This window comes from Lethenteron reissneri, chromosome 22 (assembly GCF_015708825.2).
Source record: "Lethenteron reissneri isolate LAM-NWPU_2019-01 chromosome 22, ASM1570882v1, whole genome shotgun sequence".
NCBI lineage: Eukaryota > Metazoa > Chordata > Hyperoartia > Petromyzontiformes > Petromyzontidae > Lethenteron > Lethenteron reissneri.
The window spans coordinates 13,158,796-13,171,672 of record NC_083800.1 but is presented as its reverse complement, the minus strand read 5'-3'; the positions used below and the strand labels follow the sequence as shown (position 1 = coordinate 13,171,672).

Below are 12,877 nucleotides of genomic sequence, written 5' to 3'. Positions count from 1 at the left end.
CCTTGTTCAACCAAGCCAGCAAGGTTGACTACGTACGGTGATGAAGAAGTTAAACATACACATGCATACGGTTAGTGGATGACACAAAAACAGTGGCTTTGCTCCCAGCGGTGGATTTTTATCGTGCCTCTGGCCGGGGGTATTTAACGCGTAGAACAACCATTGTTATCGCACCTCCGATGAGCACGGTTGGCTACGTACCATGCGAAAGAAATTCAACATGCATACACATCCATCGAATCTACAAAAAGGCACTCATAAAAAGTGATGAGCCAGTTAGACTCCATCTAGGATGTGAACTCATGACCATTCATGTTTGAGTCAGGCCCTGTAACCATCTCACCCACCACACTCGGCACCACCACATTAACACCCCCGCCAAACTTCTTCATCTGGGGATATTGATGATTGCAGCGATACTAACCCTGATTGTCTGCCTACATAGATGGCTCAGCTCAAATGCGTCACACAACGAGGAGGCGCAGTGTCTATACATGTGTAGTGACATTGCGGATGTCACTGTGTAATGCCGGCTCTAGAGAGGCACGGCGTGCGACGCATTGACAATGCAGGCACCACGTATATGTCGGTGCAGTACCGGCCCTAAAGGGGCTCGGTGAGCGCTGACTGACAGCGCTGGATGGCACCACGCTCGGCGTGCAGTGCCGAGCCCTACAGGATGGGGTGTCAGGGTGTTGGCCAAGGGAATGGGGTTACTATAGGCCATGGCACTCTGGTTGACCCAAGAAGACATGTGACCGGTAAAGTCTACACAGTGCCCCCAGGTGGGGGCTAGGGGTGGTCACGTGTCAGGGTCGAGATCCTGCTCGAGGGTTTGAGAAGGTGGTCGTGGCTAAGGGCGGAGCCAGCCCTGCCACAGAGGATATAAGCCGGGTCCCTAAGAGGGACTGGCTGCTGTTGTTCATCCTGAAGAATCTACGTTCTACGTCCTAAGCTAGGGTCTGGTCCGTCGTAGCTAGTTCCAGTGTAATTAGTGCAGTTAGCCTGGTGATCCACCACCATAGGTTGTCATCTTGTTAAGGGGTAGTACCCTGTGTGTTGGTTTTAATAAATGTGTTGCCTCCAAGAAGCACGTCTGCGACTCAGTTGAGCTCACTACACATGTGTAGTGGAGTAACACACGTGGGGGTTTGCAAGCGGTGTGCACGCATGTGCGAGTTACGGACAGTGAGGTCGCACCGGGGCGAACAGGTGTGGAGAGAGAGCAACGGAAAGGAGGCAGCTATTTCAGATGCATAGCAGTGATTGGCTGGCTGCAAATGCAGGCGCGGAACAGGCGCCAGGTTGCCGTGAGATTGAGGCGATAGCGGCGAAAGCCACGAGGGGGGGGGACGGGAGGTCGCCTGCTTAATTAATGAGGAGTTAATAAGGAGGGGGATATAAACGGGAGCATGGGAGAGAGATAGGGGAGTTGGTCGGAGTGAAGACAAGAGGAAAGACAAGAGAAGTCCAAGGCCCCGCTCTCCACACCTCGCCCTCTCCAGTGGCGATGGCTTAACCCCCACTGGAGGCAAGGGCGAGGTTTGAGAGGCGAGGGTAGAAAGGCTAGCAGTAGAGAAGCTAGCAGACGATATAGTGAGAGGCTAGCAGTGGAGAAGCTAGCATAAGATATAGTGAGAGGCTAGCAGTCGAGAAGCTACCCAAGTGTAGAGTAATAGGTCGGCTAGCAGAGTGTACGGTGGGAAGCTACTAGTGTGTAGTGGTAGGCCAGCAGCGGAGCGAGCGAGGCGTGGCAGGCAGGCTAGCAGTGGAGAGGCTAGGAGAGTGAGAGAGCAGGCTAGCGGTAGAGAGGCTATGAGAGTGAGAGATAGAGAGCAGGCTAGCAGTAGAGAGGCTGAGAAAGAGAGAGCGGAGCGATGCTGGCGAGGAGCGTATGCGGGAGAATCACGACGGAGTTGCGGGAGGGGCGTCGAACGCGTGGAGTTCTGTTCAATAAAAAGTGACACACAGGAGATAAAGAAGAGGTTATCCGCGTGAAATAAAAAAAACTACACATGCAATGACAGCCTATTCGATCGTACTCTCATTATTAAAGCAACAAATACTGAACCGAAGCATTGCAGACACATTCAATGTAAAAAATTGTAAAATCTGGTACAGTCATACTGTATTTGTTTACTTGATAATCATCAATGATTCAACCCCAACCCTGGATGGAATGTATTGTGGCTGAAGATTTCCAAAATGGAAACTTTACACAACCCCCATTATTGTGCCAATGCTTAGAACCCATGTTTCCTCTGCTGCAACAGCAGCCAGTCCCATGGCAGAGATGAGTCGTGGGGAGTCCGCCAGGGTCGTGGTGCCACGATCTCCTGGCCACCCACAATGCCCCTGGTTAGGGATGACACATTTAAACCCACACATCCCGATATCTACACAACATTCAGAGACACATTTACACCCACACAGCCCGATGCCTACACAACATTCAGAGACACATTTACACCCACACATCCCGATATCTACACAACATTCAGAGACACTTACACCCACACATCCCGATATCTACACAATATTCAGAGACACATTTACACCCACACATCCCGATATCTACACAATATTCAGAGACACATTTATACCCACACATCCCGATATCTACACAACATTCAGAGACACATTTACACCCACACATCCCGATATCTACACAGTATTCAGAGACACATTTACACCCACACATCCCGATATCTACACAGCATTCAGAGACACATTTACACCCACACATCCCGATATCTACACAGTATTCAGAGACACATTTACACCCACACATCCCGATGCCTACACAGTATTCAGAGACACATTTACACCCACACATCCCGATGCCTACACAGTATTCAGAGACACATTTACACCCACACATCCCGATGCCTACACAGTATTCAGAGACACATTTACACCAACACATCCCGATGCCTACACAGTATTCAGAGACACATTTACACCCACACATCCTGATGCCTACACAGTATTCAGAGACACATTTACACCCACACATCCCGATGCCTACACAGTATTCAGAGACACATTTACACCAACACATCCCGATATCTACACAACATTCAGAGACACATTTACACCCACATATCCCGATGCCTACGCAGTATTCAGAGACACATTTACACCCACACATCCCGATGCCTACACAGTATTCAGAGACACATTTACACCCACACATCCCGATGCCTACACAGTATTCAGAGACACATTTACACCCACACATCCCGATGCCTACACAACATTTAGAGACACATTTACACCCACACATCCCGATGCCTACACAACATTCAGAGACACATTTACACCCACACATCCCGATGCCTACACAGTATTCAGAGACACATTTACACCCACACATCCCGATGCCTACACAACATTTAGAGACACATTTACACCCACACATCCCGATGCCTACACAACATTCAGAGACACATTTACACCCACACATCCCGATGCCTACACAATATTCAGAGACACATTTACACCCACACATCCCGATGCCTACACAGTATTCAGAGACACATTTACACCAACACATCCCGATATCTACACAACATTCAGAGACACATTTACACCCACACATCCCGATGCCTACACAGTATTCAGAGACACATTTACACCCACACATCCTGATGCCTACACAGTATTCAGAGACACATTTACACCCACACATCCCGATGCCTACACAGTATTCAGAGACACATTTACACCAACACATCCCGATATCTACACAACATTCAGAGACACATTTACACCCACATATCCCGATGCCTACACAACATTCAGAGACACATTTACACCCACACATCCCGATGCCTACACAGTATTCAGAGACACATTTACACCCACACATCCCGATATCTAAACAACATTCAGAGACACATTTACACCCACACATCCCGATACCTACACAGTATTCAGAGACACATTTACACCCACACATCCCGATATCTACACAGTATTCAGAGACATATTTACACACACACATCCCGATATCTACACAGTATTCAGAGACACATTTACACCCACACATCCCGATATCTACACAGTATTCAGAGACACATTTACACCCACACATCCCGATATCTACACAACATTCAGAGACACATTTACACCCACACATCCCGATATCTACACAATATTCAGAGACACATTCACACCCACACATCCCGATATCTACACAACATTCAGAGACACATTTACACCCACACATCCCGATATCTACACAGTATTCAGAGACACATTTACACCCACACATCCCGATATCTACACAGTATTCAGAGACACATTTACACCCACACATCCCGATATCTACACAACATTCAGAGACACATTTACACCCACACATCCCGATATCTACACAATATTCAGAGACACATTTACACCCACACATCCCGATATCTACACAATATTCAGAGACACATTCACACCCACACATCCCGATATCTACACAACATTCAGAGACACATTTACACCCACACATCCCGATATCTACACAGTATTCAGAGACACATTTACACCCACACATCCCGATATCTACACAATATTTAGAGACACATTTACACCCACACATCCTGATGCCTACGCAACATTCCCCCCCCCTACTTTACAGACTGTTGGGGCAAGTGCTGTTAGCGAGCACCTATGACGTCCGGCACAGTACACGAGAGGGTTGTTGGGCAGCACCACGCCCGACCGCCTTTGTCTCCCCAGTGGCGATTTTGACGCACCACACAAGGTACTCGTTTGGGGCTGAGTCGACCTAGGGGAGACCCAGGACCGGTTCAGATAATCATCTTTAATTATGACGATTATAATCGTCACCGGTGTTGGCCGTGACCGGAAAAGTTCGAAGCACAGCGTGCTGACAGCTGCGTGACTCACCGCTCCACACGCACGTGGCGTTCAGCACGCACGGACACACACGTGGCGTTCAGCACGCACGGACACACACGCACGTACATACACGCGCGCACGTGTTTCCAAAAGATACTTGAACTGTGCCGTGACCGTCACGATTCATCCTCATGACGGCATCACTGAAGACGAGCTTTATCTCTTTTACACGCTTTTATTTAACTCACTCTCTCTGTTGTTGTCGTATCCTCAAAGCTTGTAACTCAATTTTAACCCACTTCCCAATGTGGTATCGACTGCAAACTTGGTGCACTTATGTCATACTGATGACAATACTATATTCTATCATAAAAAAATATATATTTTTAAACATTATTTGTATATGTTACGTTTCGGCTTGGGTCTAATTGTTCACGTCCAAACGGACGTTGGCTGTAAATCACCACGGTCCCGTACGTTATGGCAAGCTTTGCGGCCACTTCCTGGAGTCGTGGAGTTCTGCCATTACTCGTACATTTCATTAAAGCGTGTTTAAAAAAAATGTATTTTAAAATATTACTTATTTACGATGTTTTCATGAACGAAGTTTCAACCTCGTACTGAAAAATCTAGCAGCAGCACGCTGAACGTGGGTCGGGATGATACATACACACCGACATATCCCGGGCAGCAGCACGCTGAACGTGGGTCGGGATGATACATACACACCGACATATCCCGGGCAGCAGCACGCTGAACGTGCTGAAATTCAACATTGTGGATGATCTAAAAACATTTTTTATCTTCTTGGTTCTTTCGGTAAAGTCACGTAGAAGGGAAGTAATAAAATAATAAAAATAAAACATAATAAAATAATTCTCACGACGTTTCGGCCACAACGCAAGCAGCCGTCCTCAGGTGAAAACCAGGTCTGTCGAGGCGACAGCGTCTTATTATGTTTTATTATTTTATTACTTCCCTTCTACGTGACTTTACCGAAAGAACCAAGAAGATGAATTCCTGCAGTCACGAACGCTTTAAATCGAAATTTAACATGTTTTATTTGGATTGCTCCACAGATGCAGGTGGAGCTACGTTTTACATTCCTCACTGCAGACAAGATGAGCGCATTGGCCTGCCCTGTGCGTTTGTGATGCACCATGGTACGTCACTGTTACAATTACACGTTTTGCTAAATATTTATTGATTCAATTGTTGCATTGCTCCGTAGGTGCTTGCTTCATAGAGAACCTGCAGGCATTGTACATTCTTCATGCTCTTAAATTAAAGTCGGGGCGACCATTATCCGCAGCATGTGTGTATAGTCCACACAACGGAGTGAAAGTCCCATTAATCCGTTATGCTTCACCGAGTCTCCAGACGCTTTCATTAGGAGGGTTTTGCAATGTGAAGTTTGGTCAATTCCAGTACTGGGTGTGTTTTCACGTGTGAGGAAACTGGCCCACAGGGGACAATATGCAACGCTCTGTCCAGACGGGTTCGTGAACACCACTTGCTACATTGCCATCTCCCAGCCACAGCCCTACCTACACTGGAAGTTGAGAGCTTCAAAAATATCGCCACGATCCCACCAAACCTTGACTCCAAAGAGCTGAGTCACAGGCATGCGTCACCATAGAACTAGACAGTATTGTGATAGAATGTTGAGTGGTGGGGGTTTTTTGTGTGCGTCCTTTAGTCTCTGTAACGACTAATACTAAACAATGTTCCATGAACGATACCATTGATTTGGGGCGGCCATGTGCCTCACGTGGCAGAGCACTGAGCTAACACTGCCGAGCACCTGGGTTCGAATTTGGAAAACTGTCCATGGTTAAAGCAGGTTCTCAAGTTCTAGTGAGGTGATGGCCTCTAATTTGGTCACCGACTGCACGTAACATTATTTTACAATTGGGCCTGGACTTAATTTGACTAAATTACAGCTAAGGATTTTAAAGTATATGTTTAACTGCCATGCATTGAACGTGTGGATAAGAGGTCACTCGGGGTTTCAAATATAGTGACAGGATATCTATTTCCGTGAACCGTTCTCTCACAAACAGGAGATGAACAGCTCCGATAATGCTGAAATGATTATTTGTTGAGCGATATAATTTTTCATGAGCACAATTGAGATGAATATTTTGGAGGTAATACATTTTTCTTTTTAAATAATAGAATTGTGAAGTAAACGCTGACTCCTGCAACTTAATAGATGCAAATATTTAATAGGAAAATGTAGTTTATTTGCAAATCAAATCGTGGTTTCTCCAGCCTCCATTGATTCCAATACAAAATAAATAATTTAAAAACTCTTCCTAATAATTAGTTTCGACATGTACGGTATTAATCTTCAGGAAAACATGAAACTTGCCGTGGCATCTGGAAGACCACAATAAGCGTATGAGTCCCGCACGTATGTACGTATATATGTTGAACTTTTTTCGCACCTTGCGTGCTAATTGGAGGTGTGGGGGAAGGACAACCAACTAAACGCAAAAAGCAGTTCTAAAAAAAGATTACACAATATCGACATCATAAAGGTGATACACACCTAAAATTTTCTTTTTTACTTTAAATTTCCCTTACTTATTACCCCGTTTTTTCTAAATTACATTTCCTAGTATCCTTCCTAACAACATTTTGCAATGTAATTTAGACTTATTATACCATTGGGCATTACTCTTCAATAAGGCACGTAATTTATAACAGTATTTACGTATCTGCTAAAGTCAACTGGAATACTTGGAATATTCATTTTATACATTTATATTAATTATTATACCATAACTTTACGCATTAAGCTATCAGGCATAGTGAATAATGTGTCAAATACTTCCTGTGCTATATATACACGTTAACAATAATATATGAAACAAAATTCAATCCATACTCTTTGGGTCTTTCGGTAAAGTCACGTACATAGAAAAATAAAAATCACGACGTTTCGATCGCAACACATCGAAACGTCGTGATTTTTTTTGTATCTACATAACTTTACCGAAAGACCCAAAGAGTATGAATTCCTACAGTCACGAACGCTTTAAGTCAAAATCCAATCCAGATATTACTGTTTGAATTACTGACTAATCTAATTTTAATTCTGATCACATGATTGAATGAGTTTATGACCATCTGATCATAGAAACCAATCTGCTTTTTGGTCAAAATAATTAATCTGGTAAATTACAAACTAGCGATGGTAAGCTCCTCTTGCCCCATAAAGAATGCTCATCTTACAGCGAAAAAATCTCATTTCGCTCCTCCCTGCTGGAAAAATAATTATTTAGTTTTATTTTGCATCATTCATGCACATTCTATTTCGCAACTGCTGATGATCCACGGACTTGCTGGAATACAGCTACAGTAGGCGGTTAGCTGGCGCTAACAATTTCCCAAGCTCTGCAGTCCTCCATATATGTTATATCTTCAGACAATTTATGAATATATAATATAAACCGGAGCACTCAAGAGAAACCCCACAAGTGCGAGGGGGCAACACTGTATCCCATGCAGAAGGAACATGTGATATTAGTGCTCAATTTGCTGCACCGCCTTCTCTTGGCAAGCTATGGCACCTCGTCGCCCACGGACGTTTCTCAACGTTTGTGTGAGTCACCAACCCTCGCCTACACAGCGCCGGATTAACAGCCGTGTGCCACCAAATGTTGAAGTGAAATCCAAAATGCTATCCGATGTTTCACACGGTTAGGGGGTGGGGGGACTGAGGTGAGACCATCAACTTGTTACACTTGAGAGACTGGTCAAATAACAAACCTCTGGACTCTAACCCAGGATCTCAATAGTGTACACTAAATGTTCTGAAACGTGATCGCTAGCCCCCCCCCCCCCCCCACTTGCACTTCTTTCGCACCGTATGTAGCCAACCGTGCTAGTCGGAGGTGCAGGACATTAGTGATAAACTTCTACAGAAGTTTTCCCCATGCATTAAACAAATATATTTGTGAACAAATGAGAAATATTGAGATTTTGGCAAATTCGTCATCTGTCAAAATTTATATTCCCCCTCCCTTGAAACTCTACCATACTCTTCATCTCGATATATGACAATTGTTGCAAACGCAATGGTCAAACGTCATCCGACGCAGCGAGATACTCTCCTCAATCAGACCCCTGACACGGATATCATGCCTATCCTCAGGCTCTTCTCTTGCCTCCCATTCGCCTTTCGGAAAATGTTAATGTTTTTATCACCGACTTCTAAATCCATTTTGCCGTTGCTTTTACTCATATTGTTGAAACGACTATTCAATGCCACGCCACCCGTCTCGCTGACTGCATTCCAGAAAAACACGACCTTCTTACTCAACCTCCCATCAAACTAAATGTTTATTGGTCATGTTTACAAATCTACCACTACGCCTGCTGCATCTCAGACTCTCCCCGATGAACACACACACAGGGGGTGGCCAGGAATAAGAATGAGCGCGACAAGCTGGCGCACACCAAACTTCTATTTAAAATGTGCGGTGTTTTTTTTCTGCAGCTGGGAAAACGTAGATTTCCCCACGGTGTCTGAATAGCCTTAAGCAGGCGCAGCAAGTTGGGGAAATTTCAGACTGATGACGACGATTTCCAGAAGAACAAATGCTTCACTTGCGAAATAGAAATTCTGCTGCACCAAAAGTTGATGTAATCAGCACTTGACATAATCCAAATGTCACTCTCTTATTGTCAAAATTACTGAACTTTAATGTTACATGACTGATTTTGTTTTTTTCCCCATAGCTGACCTACATCTTTTTCGCATACAATTTAATGAACACGCTTCAAAATATAAACGTGACACTTCCATTTTACCTTCGCGTGTGACTTAACCGCGCAAAGCCCACGACAATGAATATTTGAGAAAAAGAGAGGGCAAACGGGAGGAATAGAACATAAAAATATCTGTGTTCTCCATAGAATGGATGCCTTATGATCTTGTAGCAGCACCCCAGTCACTGTGACTGTAAATTAAGTTGTATAAACCAAGTTTCCCAACACAATAATAATGTGTACAGTACCTATTACTATGAGAAACCAGGGGCTTACTCGACACACAACTTTATATACTACCATATATTGTGTATATTGTACATCACGTGTAAACTGTGTTAATGTCTGCTTGTTCGTTACATGACTGTTTTGAATCTCTTTGTTCTGGTATGATTTATATCCGCACCTCCGATTAGCATGGTTGGCTACGTATGGTGCGAAAGGAGTTCAACATACATACCTACATTTTTAAGTAATGCTACTGTGGAAATCTTATATAAATCAACCAAAAGTGCTCAACAGCCTCAAAAGAAAAGCACAAACTGTTTAATATTTTTAAACGTTAGCCCAATGGCCGAATATAAAATAAAGCCCGTGATGAAGGAGATAGACGTGGCCATTCAGAGTAAAACACAACCTACTGTACGGCCGTTAAAGTATCCAAAAAACATTCTACGATTTACAACTTAAGTATCGTCAACACATGATACCGGAGATTGCGTTTTGTGTTTCAAGTGGGGATGAGTTGGACCATCAGATCAGGCCCTGGCTGCTTTCCGATTTTATTTTCTGAACATCGTCAGCTGCATGAGACGAGTCCCATAAATGTATATGAAAAGTACTATGGTAACACAACTAGATTGGTATGACTATTATTTATGTCATTTATGTGTGCTTGAAGAGCCAGAGAGCCGCAATTGCACATCCAACTGTTTTACATGACTGCCGCATTATAATTACCGTATCGAAAGGAACCATATAATCTTTTCATAATTTCGATTTTTCTCAGACAATCCATGTAAAACGCCACTGGTCAAAATAACAACTCTCTTTTGAACTCAAACCGCACTCTAATTCCATCCACGAAATTGAGATTATTAAATAAAAAATGTGTTAATTGAAAATACATTCCCATATACATAATTACGAATTAACAATTACGTACGAATTTACAGCCGCGGACATGACACGTTAGAGACGCACTTTCACAATAAACGATCCCATTCGTTCTCGCCAACGTCACAAACATCACCGACCTGCTTTGGGCTTTGACGAATGTCGTTTTCGCTCGGCCTCAACGAAGTCCACTTCCCAACACGCTGGTGATATTTCCCATTAAACGAGAACGCGCAGAGGTTGCGGCATCGAATTGGCAAGCCCCATAAGTTCTGGCTGGCCAGCACACGACGCAATGCCACTGGGTGGTTCTTAGAAGGGGACGGGTGGGTGTTTTTTTTGACCTGCAGACGGAAATGCAGTAACATTGAGATAACGGCAACTGGTCTGCACAGAGACGGAAGTGGCTTTTCACGACCGAATCTCGTTCACGTTGGCCACACAATTTGAGCTGGATTCAACCTCGTACAGTATTGCAGCCAACACTCAGCTAATGGCTTAAACCATGAAACAATCTTGTTTTGGCAAATAATATCGCCGCTCCGTTGACAAACTTTACTCCACTGCTTCTTTCATGGCACCATATGAGCAATGGTGTCGACTTGATTAAAACGGGAAAACGTAATCCTTCATTCTAATTGTATATGCAACTTTTGTAACCCGTACACGAATATGTACAGGCCATGTGTCGTCGATCTACTGATGGATAAGGACCTCCCCTTGCTGTGCAGGCAGGGAGGGTTATTTGACCGTACTTCACCGCGCTGGTCACTGGGCTGGTGTAGGTCCAGGGAGTATAGGACAACATGTATTTGACTGCACCGCCCTCGACTACCCATATCACCCACTGCACCTGTTTCATACACAGTCACCCACACGAGCACTTATCCTAAAAAACCTTCAAATTTAACCAGGTAAGACCCATTGAGCTATATAACTATTTTTCAGAAGCGAATTGGCCACAAATGATAGCTCAGCGAATTGGCTTATCATGTGGAAATGTATCGCAGCCGAATACTCTAAACGCGTGATTCTAAATGTTGAGTGGAAAACCGGAGGACCCGGAGAAAAATCAATGCGACCACGGGGAGAGAGACACACAAACTCCAAATATACAGGGGTCGTAGGCCTCGGCAAGGTAAGGTAATTTACCCTTTTTACCGGGTAAAGGTGTCGACATGCCAAGAGGTAAGGTAAAGGGTAGGGTAAAGGTAGCTCGGAAGAATTACCCGAGAGGGTAAAGGTAGCGCGAAGTATTACCCGGTAAATACGGTACCTTGTTTACTGCTAAAAGCTCCGTGGCGCAGTCCGTGGCTTCCATTTAATAAGTAATATTTTTTTAAACTTTTTTTTAAACACGCTTTTATGAAATATACGAGTAATGGCAGAACTCCACGACTCTAGGAAGTGGCCCCGAAGCTTGCCATAACGTAAGGGACCGTGGCCATTCACAGCCAATGTCAGTTCACCGTGGACAATTAGACCCAAGCCGAAACATAACATATAAAAAATAATGTTTAAAAATATTTTTTTTATGATAGAATATAATATTGTCATGAGTATGACATAGTATACCAAGTTTGCAGTCGATACCACATTGGGAAGTGAGTTAAAATTGAGTTACAAGATTTGAGGATACAACGACAACAACAACAACAAGCGTGTAAAATTGGAATCGAGAGTATTCTATATGAATAAAGCGCTCTACCTAGCATTTACCATTATAAACCTTGTTCATGTGTAGTGCCCCAGTAATTACCCTGTAATCGGGTAATTTGTATGGGGTAAGGGTAAAAGGTAGGGTAAAGGTAGGCTCGTTGCTTTTTACCTTACCTGCTAAAGGGTAAAAGGTAGGGTAGAATGATTGTATTGTGGTAAGGTAAAAGGTAGGGTAAAGGTGGGCTCGTTGTTTTTACCTTTTACCTTACCTTGCCGAGGCCTAAGGGGGCGTCAGGGTCCTCGCCCGGTATACCTCCTGTATACCAGGCGAGGTAGTTAACATCTCCTAACCCCGTTTAGCTTGAGGTATGACAGGGTCAGGTGTTTTCCGGGTGCTTTGTCTATAAATGCTTAAACACTGTAAGTAACTGAGAGGAAATGTACGTGTAGCGACATGGTCGCATGTCCC

At 44.1% G+C, this 12,877-nt stretch overlaps 1 protein-coding gene across 2 annotated transcripts in view; it reads right to left on the bottom strand.

Annotated features, from left to right (window-relative positions):
* SH3BP2 (SH3 domain binding protein 2) overlaps positions 1-11,021 on the bottom strand; it is a 41,249-nt gene extending 30,228 nt beyond the window's left edge. For both annotated transcript variants that reach the window (XM_061556619.1, XM_061556620.1), the window contains exon 1: positions 10,890-11,021. The gene's annotated coding sequence lies outside the window, so the exon portion shown is untranslated. The remainder of the gene's footprint in view (positions 1-10,889) is intronic.
* Between the last annotated feature and the right edge of the window lie 1,856 nt (positions 11,022-12,877).